The following is a 14,080-nucleotide window of genomic DNA, read 5'->3' on the forward strand; positions in this document are numbered from 1 at the left end:
GTTTTGTATAACTACAAAGTGTTTCTTAGAACTTTTTAGAATTTCTTAGACATTTGTGTCATTCAGAATGATGATGATAATTATCAGGAAAAATCTTGATCGGTCGTAACTCTAATGCAAAACCTAATGCATTCATGCCAACATTTTCGAAAATATATTTAGTCGTTCATTTAGATCTGGAGACGTTGAATGTGTTATGATAATAGAATAGTTATATACATATGTAATTTATAATAAGCGGCATTTTTTTCAATTAGTATAAGGTGAGGAAAATTATAGTATTGCAGATATAATTTTTATGTAAGCATTACTTGTGATTTTAGTTTTATAAGCCCTGAAAATGACAAAACGTTTGAAAATATCTGAAATTTTGGAAAATCTGAACGATATAGCAATGGAATTCTCTGATATTGAAGATGATGAACTCTATGACAGTGATCAAGAAAATGAAAATGAAGTATGCGGTACCCAAGAAGAAATTTTTGAGAGTGAAAATAGTGACAATGAGGTTTTGGACGAAGAAAATATTTATGACTCCTCAGAAAGTGACAGTGAATTTGAAAATATTTTGAATTACATATCGTAAAAGAAGATGTATGCAAGTGCGTTCTAGTTCTGAAGATGAAAATGAAAGTATACGACAAGATAATCAAAATGAAATTGCTGCGGACGGAACTTGTTGGGAAAAATACAAAAAGGGTCTTGTCCTGGAAGATTAGCACTTCATAATATCTTCAAAGACGTATCCGGTCCACAGGATATGTAAAAAAAAATATTATGAAAAGTCAAGCAAGTAGCGCATTTTTTTTAGTAATCGACGATCGTATGCTTGAACATATAAGATCTTGCACGGAATTAGAATCATCTCGAGTTTTTAACCTAACAGTAACAAAACTGAAAGCTTTCATTGGAGTTTTATATGGACGGGGAGCATACGAAGTAAAAAATTTAAAAGTTTCATATCTATGGAACGAAAAATGGGGACCAAACTTCTTTGCAAACACCATGAGTAGACGGTTTACGGAAATATTGAGGTTTATTCACTTTGATAAAAAAATTGAGAGAAGTCAACGTCTTCAAAACGATAAATTTGCTTTAGTATCAGCAGTATGGGATAGATTCATCAAAAATAGTATGCAATGCTACAAGCCAGGACAAAATATTACAATAGACGAACAACTCTTGTCAACAAAAACCAGATGCAGATTCACCCGATAACCATCTGATGTTCAAACTAAGTATATTGTGAATGGGTTTCCTTATTTAGGAAAAGATGAGACACGAATAAGATCACAGCCTCTAAGTGAATCTGTTGTGCTACAACTTATCGAATCATTCACTATGAAGGTAGGAAATGTAACAACCGACAACTTTTTCACAAGTTTACCGCTGGCATCTAAATTGTTAGCCAAAACAACAACATTAGTTGGCACTATAGGTTAGGTTAGGTAAGACGGCTGATCGGAGATCGCACATGGACTAGAAGTAGTCCTTTGTGAAGCCGTTGAAACTCGAACTCCCGTGTTCGAACTTAGAGATCGGCAAACCGTTTGGTATCCAATACAAATTTACAGAGGCGCTTAATTTCAATGCCCGCCAGATCGGTGGGATGTCTGAAGGTATGTGCCCCCGTGCCTCAGTCTTGATCTCCCAAAAGCAGGGCAGTCAAGAAAGAAGTGCTGGCTAGTTTCTACTGCATCTTCTTCCAAGTAGCTTCTGCATGCGGCGTCCGTTAAGATTCCCAGTCTTACAGCGTGTATGCCAATGGGGCAATGGCCCGTCAAGAGCCCCATCATTAATGAGAGGCTAGCCTTGTTGAGGGCAAAGAGATCACTAGATCTCCTTCGATCTATATTTGGCCAAAAGGCTTTTGCGAACGCGCAGGTACTAATGCTGGCCCATCGCTGACCGAGCAGCCGCGAGGCCCAGCTATCTAGTAGTAGAACACAAGAGGATGCCGGAGCACCTACCTGTTTCCATTCTACCGATAGTGATTCTAGGGTGCCTTTCCTTGCTAGCTTATCAGCTTTGCAGTTACCCGCGATTCCGCTGTGGCCCGGCACCCAAACAAGTCTTATAATGAAAGCTCTCGCCGCCAGAGACAGTGACGCCAGACATTCTTCGACCAGCCCTGAACGCACTGTGAATGAGTTCAAGGCTAGAATCGCCGCTCTGCTATCCGAGTGAATGGTCACCTCCCTGAAGTTAGACGCTCTACTGAGCAGCATATCTGCTGCTACCTTGATGGGTGCAACCTTTGACCCATCCGTAAAGAAGCTTACTGCCCCTCTCTTCCAACGGCTTCTTCCCTGCCAAACCTCCCTCGTCGGTATATGTGCAGAGAAGGAGCCACCGGAGTTCGATATGGCGACTCCATGATCCAGATGATCCGGTATGCAGTCGAAGCTTGTGAGGATATCCGAGTGTTCAGAACCCGCTCCTTGGTTGGCACTATACGCGGAAACAAAAGGGAAATGCCTTAAATTTGTAAAACAACAAAAACAAAATCAAGTGGGTGCGTTCTTACAATCTACAAAAGTAAGCTGAAAAAAAAGTTTTTATATTGAGTTCGAAACATAAATCCGTCAGAGTTCATAAAAGTAACAAGCTATTACCTGAAACAGTTGAGTTTTATATTATATAAAACTAACTTTGGCGTAGATGCTACAGACCAAATGGCAAAGAAATATCAAGAAGATGGCCACTCCAAGTATTTTTTAATATTTTAGACTTAGCGGGCATAAATGCCTGGATCTTATATACATACATAGAGAAACAACAGGTGAAAAGATATCCAGAAAAGATTTTCTTTTTCAATTAGCAGATGAACTTGCCATAGAAAATACCGAGAAAAATGTTAAACCAGGAATGGAATCACGATAAACTATTGTACCTACAACTTCAAAGACCTTACTTTGTTCACGCAAATGGTGTCAAATTGGGTACTGTAATAATAATAAAACTAGCACCATTTGTAATATCTGTAAAAATTTTGTATGCGGAAAATGCACTCAAAAGAAAATCTATGTTTGTAGAAAATGTGACAAATTATTAATATACCAAATAATTTACCTTATGCTATAAAATTAACTTAAATTTAATATGAGAATTTATTTAATCTTTTTAAACCGAATCATATTTTCTTTATTATTATTATTGTTTAAGTGATGAAATGTAAGAATATTCATTTAGGGATCATTGCCCCACGTACTACACAGCACAAAATTCCTTTTGTAAGCAACCAATCTTGTAATAAACAAATAAACTATTTTATAAACTTTAATATTACGTATATTTTAAAGACCAGTCATTTTGACTGGTTTTGGTAGAAATAGCTTCAACAAAAGTGTGGTAGTTCTAGTGTTAAAAATGTGTTTGAGTCAATTTGTTATTGTAATGACACCATGGAAAGTTAATGCTATAGCTGTATGGTTTTAGCACCATTTTTTAAGTTCGATGGACACACACTAGTCGATTTCATAGGCCAAAAATAATAAAATAAAAGTTTGAAATTTACCACTTTTTGTATAGATATTTCTTAAAAAATCAATAAAACTAACGGTAAATACATTTTTGCTCTATCCCATTCATACGCGCTACGAAAACCAAAAGAAGTGAGACAATAGAAACACGCAGACTGTGGAGTGAAAATAGCTTAAAAATTATCTCTTATAATAAATTAAATTGCAATATAAAATCGTGTTTAATCGCCATAAATCTAAAGGTATATGTTATATAACAAAGAGATTATTATATAATAACTAGAGGACCCGTCCACTTTTCACTGTGGCTGATACATAGATAGTACTACTAATACCACCTACATATGTACATATATGATTTCTATTATTTAGATTATAACTATTTGTTAAGGAGATATAGCAACTTGTGTTAGTTTACAAAAACATGAGTCAAAAAGCATTTCGTGTGTTAATAAAGCATTGCTTTTTGGTAGAGAAATACTGTCGAATTTGGGCTGTGCCTCAGAGAAATCAACCGAGTCTAATCGACAGTCAGCATAGCGGACAGCATATTATGACAGTCAATCCCAATTTTTGTTGTGATATTAAATAAATGTGATGAAACTATTTGCCCATATGCCAAGCATGTATAGATATGAAAATGTTTACTTATTTCTCTCTATTTGTGAATTACTAAAATTTTCAAATGCTTCTGACATGAATTTTTAACAAATGCTTATGATTTGAAATATAATTTTTGTATTTATAAATTGTAATTGATTCTAAGATAAAGAGATGAAAAGATTCCTATGTCCTTACCCTGGTTCTGAGCTTCCTCCCAACCAATTTTTCGGTTAAACCGTTCTTGAGTTATAAATGGTGTAACTAATACGACTTTCTTATATATATGTATATAGATATTTTATTGTTTTAATACTATAGTTTTATAAGTGCTTCTTTTTCTTTCTTTATACTTCGAATTAAGTAATAAAAAAAGTAATGATCCCGTCTCGCTCTCAAATGAGTCAAGTTTGTTAACATTAGTTATTGTTTTCTAAGTCTATGCTTTTGATTTCAGCTGCAACCTAATTTTTTGTATTTACGAGTATGTATGTATGTATATTCGTGCATATATTATTGTTTTTTATGTTTTTTTTCATCATATGTACTCGAGCTTTGGTTTTCATTTTATCATTTTCTCACTTTTATCAAAGGTTCGTTTTATACGTACTTTTATTTAGGCATATCATATCGGTGTAAACTTTCACGCCTATATGTTTTTGAATTGTGGTGTTTAGAAAATGTGTGAAATAGTATCACTTATCACCGAAGCAAATTTAATAAATCATCAGTATCTACTTATTAGAAGCTTCGTTAACAAAAAACTTGATATTAATTTTTTACCCTGCTATGATAACATTTTAAAGGAAAAACAGTTATCCTGAGCAAATAAAGGTCTCAGAATCTGATGATGGAGTTGAGATCAAAAAATTATTGGACCACACTGCGACAGAATGTATTTAATGAACGCAATGAGTCCTCTAATTACCTATTATTGGTAGGAAAATGTGGCTTTGATGGCAGTTCTGAGCAGAGCGAATATACGCAGAAATTTGAAATTAATAATTTGGAAGACAATAATTTATAACGACATATGTCCCTCTACAACTGATAATAAAATCGCAGAATGATGAAGAGCACAAAAAAATTTAATATAATTCCAGACCTTCGTCCACCCGCTATTGCCGTCCTGTTCAAATTCAATTTAAAAAACAAAAAAAAATCACTTCAATCAACCCTAAATCCACTAGATTTGCGCTAGATCCTGCAAGGGAATTAATTTCAAAATATTCCTGACATTATCTTCCTTCGTCCGTCCGTAAAATTTTAATTCACGCTTCCGATGTTATGCAATATGCACTAGTTTCAATCGGAGAGCTCTCAGAAGAACCTGCTGAGTCAAGCAATAAGGACGTTAAGATGTATCGATTGCTTTTGAGCTTCGATTCTTTCATTACCAGTCAAAGAAAACTATACTATTAAAATCACTTTTTGATTTAGTTGAATAATATTAAAAAAATCCTTTTTTCGCTTATCAATTTCTTTAATTTAATATAATTAATTCAAATTCGTTACCAACGGGGGGTGGCAGAGGGGGAAACGGGAGAAAATTTATAAAACTTTGGCAAAAGTTTCACTATATATATATGTATATAGGCAGTGGAAGTATTTTTGCTCGGTATTCCATACATGACCGACCACGGTGGAACAGTCCATGCTGTTTGTATCTATCAAACTGTTGATTCTTTTGTCAGTGTCCTTCAGTTTCAGTGCGATTGAAAACAATTACAAACATACAAACATGCAATCATATATACATACATACTGGTGAAGTTAATAAAACTTAAATTGTAATATATCTGTTTTTGAAAAGTTATAGCACGATTTCTATAATTTTTGGGCATAAGATTAAATGCCTAAAGAGTTTTATTTGTGCAAAATTATAGACCGATATATTCATTGGTGTTTGATTTGTATACGGGCAGTGAAAGAATATTCGATGCAATTTAAAGTTGCATTATATAGAAAGTATAAGTAGTTATTGTCCGATTTCGTACATATTCACAATGTATGATAGTAGTAGGTATATGATATCACCCAAAGGGGAGTGGTGACATGCCTTTTGTCCAGTTTTTACACCTGTTCCTATAAATGTTTTCCACACCATCTACATGAGTTATGAAGTTTAGTGCCTGTGCCGAATTTATTCAGGAAGTTTTCGAGTTTTCGAGTTTTCGTAGTTTCAAGCATAACCGATATAAAGAGTGTGTATGAGCGAATTCTAAAACGACTTCTTCTTAGCAAGTTTTGTTGAGTTAGCGGCTTAGAAGATACATATGTACATTAGTTTAGTGCTTTACAATGGCACTTAACATCTTTTCGATTAATGCCGTTTTGTGGGAGTGGCAGTTGTCCGATGACGACCAACTATAAATTTGATGTAATTTCTTTTTAAAAAAATAATTTATTTATTGCTCGTTTCATTACAGAGCTAAGACTAAGACTAAACTTAAGAATTAATTTACTTAAAACCTAAGCTACGTTGCACCGGCCAACTGCTGACTTTGTTGCCGATTCTCCGAATTGGCTTATTTCGGTTGCGCGTGTTGGATTTCCGCTTCACGCCGAAAAATGAGCTTTTATGCTGATGAAAGCGTCTGGCTTTTACTGTGGGAAATGTTGTGCAATTAAAGATGCATTTCCGCTATGATTTGCTAATTATTGCTGATTATGTGTTATTACTTATTTAGTAATTGTTAACATTTGCCATGTTAACACTTCCCCTCTTAAAAGCGATCGTCCCGAGAGCCTATCAAAAATAGGGGAGGTTGTTAAAATTGATGTAAGTATTTTGATCATTGGAAAGATCTTTGATCTCCTTAAGATCAATATTCGCTGGGGGCATCTGGTTAAGGTCCAGGCTTGAAGATATGATTATTCTGTTTTGGTGCTTTTTCCAGAATTTTCGAAAAAATATTATACCGAGAATGATAGTTGCAACGGCTCCAAGTGAAAGGGAGCTATTGGATATCGTTGCTGTCTTCAGAAGATTTATTCTTCGTATGTTATCAATGTGAAACTCCTTTAAGGCCTGGAGAGAAAGTAATTCAATTCGATTTCTTTCGATTGGTGCTGGTTGCAGGGCTGCTGGGATTGCCGGCAGTGGAACCAAATCGTAATTAATGTAAAATTGATGATTTATTTTTAACGTTGAGTTATGAAAATTAATAAGGTGTGTCCCTGATAAATTTTTCTGCATTCCGTCAGCATCTATTATCCCTTGAAAGCCATTAAGTAATATGGTGCCGGGTTTTACTTCTTCGATTTGTTGGATATGTTGGCCGTTTGTTAAAGTGCAAGATGAATTTAGGCTATTTACTACTCTAGGTATACAACTACTATTACTTATATTTACTAGTTGAGTTTGCTTACAAATCTCAATTTTCTTATAATTATTACATACTTCTTTAATTCCATAGGTATCTTTTGTACCCTTTAATATTTTATCAAATTCGACATTAATTATAATTTTGTTTTGCTTAACAACTGGTCTTATAATCATTTTTTGAAAATTTTCCTTAATAGTTAATGGTATTTTTACCAAGTAAAATATTGTCATATTTTGACTAATTACATTTATATTTGATATTTCTAGTGCTTCTTCAGCATTTTTGAAAGGTATTTCGTCATTTTCTAAATTTTCTAACGCAATTTCGATTTCATTTTTATTTAACAATAATGTATTTAAAATGTCTTTCTTTGCCCACTGTATGGCGTATTTAATGTTAATCAACTCTTCTTTTATTAATCGTATTCTATTCTGCAAATTTATAATAGTTTCGTTTTCTATATAAGTATCTTTCCTTATGTTATTAAGAAGATTATTTACTATCATGCTAATGTTATTAATTTTTTCGTTAAAAATATTGTTAATTAGTACTTGTTTATTATTATTATTATTGATATCATTAAGATTTTTGGTTATTACATCCAGATCTTCGTGATCGGGGCTTCCGGCTATGAATTTCCAAGCCGTTCCTAAACTATCTATGGATCTTTTCTGTCTTCTTTCGACAGGTTTTATTGTATCTAAAATTTGAAGAGATTGGGTTAATTCGTGTTTTAGGATGGGATAAAGGATTGTGTCCTTGGGTATGTCCGAAGAGGTGAATCTGTACATGTCCGTCAGAAATTGTTCGTACTTGTTGAGGTCGATTATGTGTATTAGTCTGAAGTCTCCATTCTGGATTTTTACTAGTCCGTCATTTATCGTAACTATTTGTGCCGTGGAGTAGTCATAAATGTCTATTGATGCGAATATTGGGTAAATAAGGAGAAGTCTGGAAACAAAAATTTTAGTTTTGAGTTTTTATATTGCGTTTATGAACTACTTTTCCTGATTCTGTCAAAACGGTGGAATTTTTGTCTTCCTTTACTATTTCTTTTCTAAATTTTGGAGATATTTTGGTTCCTAGTCGTTTGTTTATCCTAACGTAAATTGTTTCTCCAGGGTTATATGTTCTAATTGGATGTCGGGATTTATTATGGTAGGAAAGATCTTTTAGTTGTCTATTTTTTAGTTCCGAGATAATTTCTTCCCTAGCTCTTTCAAATTGGCTTGGGTCTGTGGAGATTCTTCTCCCGAAAAATACCTCTATTGGTTTTTTCTTTGTGGAGGAGTGGACTGAAAAATTGTACTCGTAGACGGAGTTATCGAGGAGTTCGGCGAATGAGGTGAAACTTCGCTCTGCTTTTAAACAGCGCATTATTTCTGTGAGGGTCGAGTGAAATCGCTCTACTTGACCATTTACGGAACTTGCATAAGGTGGTGTTCTAAAAATTTGTATATTTAGGGTATCTTCCAATAAAAATCGAATGGAAGCTGAATTCAAAGACGTTTCATTGTCTATAACTACCGTTTCTGGTACGCCAAATTGAAACAGTAGTTCGCGGAGAGGTTCCTTAACGTGTTCTACGGCTCTGGAGCGAAGGATTTTGGTTTGGGCATACTTTGAAAATTTGTCTATGGCTGTAAGGACGAAATTTCGTTCAGTTATGTAAATATCAATATGTAAGATTTGTCCTGGAAATTGTGGAATAGGGGTTTCTCCTAGTTTTGGTTTGGTAGGGTGGCGGTCGTACTTATTTTCTTTGCAAACTGAGCATTGCTGAATAATTCTTTTTATTGTTTTGGTCATGGAGGGAAAATAGTAATTTTCTAAAATTTGAAGTTTGTTTTCACGAGAATTCCTATGTGCTCTTTTATGGGTATTTATGATTATTTCTTCTTGTTGCTGTTCGTCTGTCACATCCTGGACTTGGAGTTGAGAAAACCTGGTTTTATAGTTACTAAAGTGGATCGGGTATATTTCTTGAATTTTACCCATAGTTCTTTCGTCGGTTTTGATGCAATTTATTATGGAGGGGTTTAGGTACCTTTTTAGGAGATTTATTAATGTTTCTGAGTTATATTCCGGTTCTTCAATGACGTGTCTATGGTATGTGGGGAATACTATCTTGAATTGATAGGTAGAAATTGGGCCTGAATTTAGGAAGATTTGGTTTTTGAAAACGTTAATTGGGGATTCTACATGCCAAATTAAGTTATCGGATGAGCTCTCGTCACTATGCTGGGTTACTGACAAGGCGTTAATTGGTTCGGGAGGCGTTCTTGATAGTGCGTCGGCTACCACGTTAGTTGTGCCTGGTTTGTAATGGAGTTCATGATTGTATTCTTCCAGTGTGGCTTTCCAACGTTTCATTTTTGAGTTGTTATTTTTATTGCTGAGGGCCTGTGTAAGGGGTTGGTGGTCTGTATAAATTTTTACTTTGGCTGAACCGTATAGATAATTCCTGAAATTGTTTAGAGCCCAGATGATTGCTAAAAACTCTTTTTCGTTCGTAGCATAGGCTTCTTCTGTTTTGGTTAGTGTTCGGGAGATGAAGGCGATGGGGTGTTTGTCCTGCGAAAGGACTGCACCAATTGCAAAGTTTGACGCATCGGTCGTTAGATGGAATTCTTTATTGAAGTCAGGATAGGAAAGTATGACGTCGTCAGACATGAGTGAATTTTTAATTTTGTTGAAGGCATCTTTTGCGTCTTCATCCAATTCGATATTAATTTTGCTGGACTTGTTTTTAGATATACGTCCTTCTTCCCCTCTTAAGAGTATGGTTAGGGGTTTAGCCAGCATGGCGTAATCTTTAATAAAGCGACGATAGTAGCCGGAAAGGCCTAAAAATGAGCGAAGTTGCTTAATATTTTTGGGGTAAGGTATTTTAGCTATTGCTTCTACCTTTGAGGGATTCTTTGTTATTCCTTTTGAGGAAATAATAAATCCTAGAAACTCTACTGAGTCCCTGAAAAAATGGCATTTGTCTAATTGTATTTTCATGTTTGCGTCTTCAAGGGTTTTGAAAATTTGGTTTAAGTGGAGGGTGTGCTCTTCTTCAGAGTTGCTGAAAACGACTATATCATCGATATAGACATAGCAAATTTTCCCAATGTGATGACGAAGAATGTCATCTAAGGCTCGCTGGAAAATTGAAGGGGCATTCTTGAGTCCGAATGGCAGTCTTGTGAATTCGTATTTGCCATTGTTTATTGAGAAAGCTTTTCTCAATATCGGATTCTTTGAGAGGGATTTGATGGAATCCACTCTTTAAATCCAAAACGGAAAAGTATTTGTTTTTCCCAAGCTGGGATAGTACCTCATTAATTTGGGGTATTGGGTAGCGGTCTGCTACAGTAATCGAGTTAAGCTTCCTATAGTCAATAACGATTCGGTATTGCTTATTGCCTTGGGAATCGGGTTTTTTAGCTACAACCCAAACGGGTGAATTATAAGGTGATCTTGATGGTCGAATGATGCCATCGTCTAACATTTTGTTGATTTGGGTTTCGACTTCACCTTTTAATGACATTGGGTAAGGGTAATACCTTGTATAAACGGGAGTGTCCTTGTGCGTTCTGATTTCTCCTATGACTTTAGTGGTATAGGTAAGTTTATCGTTTGGTTCCGTAAAGAGATTAGAAAAATTTTCGACTAAATTATTAATTTCCTTCTGATGTTTTTGTGACAAGTTATCTTCCTTAATATGTATTTTGTTAACAGATCTTGAAGCTAGCTGCTTGATTTTAATTTTGGTATTGCCTTCTAACTCCATGAAGTTATTCTTTACGTGGATGACTGCGTCAAGCTCCTTAAGGCTATCATTCCCAATAATACCATGGAATGATGTCAGAGTTGGGAGGAGGTAGAATTTCAGTTTTTTGTCTGAGTTAAATAGGTTTAGAAAGGTATGCTGTTTGATTTCGATGTCTCCTGCTATGGATTTCGCAAAAAAAAATGCTTTCGTTATTTATTGGATTGGGCACGATAGAGGATCGTATATAGTTTTTCGTAGATCCTGTATCTACTAAAATTTTCACAATATCTCCACTCTTCAGCCTGCATTCAACATAGGGCAGCGAAGAGTGACTCATTCTAAAAAATGTAAATCAGTCGTGTCTATGTAGCTATCGTCCTGACCTTCATCATTTCTGTCTCTGTAACATTCGTCATCGTAATGGCTAGAGTTGTCGTTCGTCTGCTTGTCAATTGTCGTGGTAGGATAGTAAGCTTGGGGTTGTTCGGAATCTATATGGAAATTCCTTTGGATTTTATTAGGGGGCACAGGAGCTGGAGGGTTGCCAGGAGGAGGTCTTTTGTTAATAGGGTCATTATTACGTGGCCTATTCATATAATTAATATTCCTAGTTCGCAGTGATGGGTCAATGTCCATTGGTTCTGGACGTGGCTGTGGCTTATGCAAAGGACGTGGTGGTGGATTGTAATGCTGTTGTGCATATTGGGGCGCCTGTTGCTGGCGTTGAACTTGATAGTTCATTTGCGGTGGTCCATGTGGAGTGGCTGCGTACAACCTTGGTTGGGGCAAGTATGCCAATTCGGGGTAAAACTCATTGTTTATCCTTCTGGGAGGTAGTGGTGGACGAAACTCTTGTGGTTTCCTGCTGATATTGTTATTATTGCTCAAGGCATAATGTGACCTGAAGGTTTGATTCTCTAGTTTGAGACACAAGTGGAGTGCCTGAGGGAGATCTGCTGGTTCCCTCATTCCAAGGAGTCTCGGTAGATCTCCTTTGAGTCCGCGAACGAACGTGTCTAGGGCTTTATCCCTATACGTACGAGTTAGAAGGTGCATGGCTTCTGCGCCGACTTCCATGCATCCCAGTTTGTTCAGAATTAGTGAGAGATGAGAATATACCTTTTGGTAAAATTCTTGAATTGTATTGCTACCCTGTACGAGAGAGGTCATTTGGTACTCAAGGGTACCAAGGTCGCGTTTATCCGCGTAATGCAATGTTAGGCAACTGGAGATCGCCTTCCAATCCAGTGGAGTGTTATAGGACTCCAAGGCAATGTCGGCATTGCCCACGATTTTGTTTCTAATGACATTGAGGATGCCATAATATTTTGGGGTACCTCTTTGAGGCTCATATATCTGGAGGATCCTGTCCACGCTTTTCCTCCAAGATGTGAATTCTCCCGGATTTCCGGAGAACTCCCGAAGACATCGTACCACATCTGGTATTTTGTCTAATTCAGAGATATTTCCGGGTAGTCTTGAGTCTATGGTAATGTCCGTGAAATTTGAAAAGTTGGAATTTGGGTTAAGGGCGGCTTGAACCATGTTTCGCCCTTCAGTCCTTAAGACATTGTTCACAATTCCTGTGATTACGGAAGTTAACTCATCCATCGAGAATGAATTAGAAGAGGCAAGAGGCTGACCACAAGGTGCTGGTGGCCCTTGGGGTGCATTAAGTATTGGTGGCCGAACGAGGAACGAGGTTGGCAGGATTAACTGGCATGATTGATATATTTCTATTATTCACTTTTTTATTTTAAAAATTTAATTTATCCCTAGCTTATTTTGTTTTGAATTAAAACTTTCCTTTCAAAATTTTTCACTTTTAGTTAGCTTTTCGATATAATATTATCTCGTCTAGTTCAATTATTTTTTCTGAATTACGCTCTCTTTCTTAAATTATGTCACTATTCTTAAATTGTGTTCACCTTTGCATTAAAGATTTCTTAAACATAGTTTGTTTCACATTAAACAGTTTCACTTTTTATATTTTAAAAATTCTTTTACATATGTGAATATATTAATATTTATTCTTAAAATTAATTCTTACTCTAGTAGCAGGAACATTCTCCTGGGCAGGCGGCTAACGTCTTGCGTTTCCCGTTTGCTATTGGCGACTAGGGGGCCTCTTTTCCTGCACTTCTGTTGAGTCCTAGCCCAAGCCTTCGCCGTCTATGGGGTGGTAAGTATTATCCTTGTCTTCTAATGGTAGCCGCTGAGTATCACGACAGCACAAACTTTTTAACCAAGACTTGTGGATACACCCGCGAATTGTATTGATACGAAACGCGACTAGCGAAGGCCCCACGTTGGGCGCCAGTTAAGAAATTTGATGTAATTTCTTTTTAAAAAAAATTTATTTATTGCTTTTCATTACAGAGCTAAGAGCTAAGACTAAACTTAAGAATTAATTTACTTAAAACCTAAGCTACGTTGCACCGGCCAACTGCTGACTTTGTTGCCGATTCTCCGAATTGGCTTATTTCGGTTGCGCGTGTTGGATTTCCGCTTCACGCCGAAAAATGAGCTTTTATGCTGATGAAAGCGTCTGGCTTTTACTGTGGGAAATGTTGTGCAATTAAAGATGCATTTCCGCTATGATTTGCTAATTATTGCTGATTATGTGTTATTATCGACATATAAAGTGACATAACTATGCACTAAATTAAGATATAAAATTGTAATTTGGCACAGGGGATCACAAAGATTTTGAAAAAGTGGGCGTGGCCCCGATCTCTAATAAGTTTAATGTATATTTCTTCTAAATTACAACTGAGCCCCCATATACTTAATATTAATATTTTCGAACTTCTAGGTTACTTTATACTGAATATATCGGCCAAGATTTAAGTTATCTCAATGAAATTCCACCAACAACATATAAAGAACTTCATAAAAACTAGAATAAG

The sequence above is a fragment of the Bactrocera neohumeralis genome, chromosome 6 (genome assembly GCF_024586455.1).
Source record: "Bactrocera neohumeralis isolate Rockhampton chromosome 6, APGP_CSIRO_Bneo_wtdbg2-racon-allhic-juicebox.fasta_v2, whole genome shotgun sequence".
Classification (NCBI taxonomy): domain Eukaryota; kingdom Metazoa; phylum Arthropoda; class Insecta; order Diptera; family Tephritidae; genus Bactrocera; species Bactrocera neohumeralis.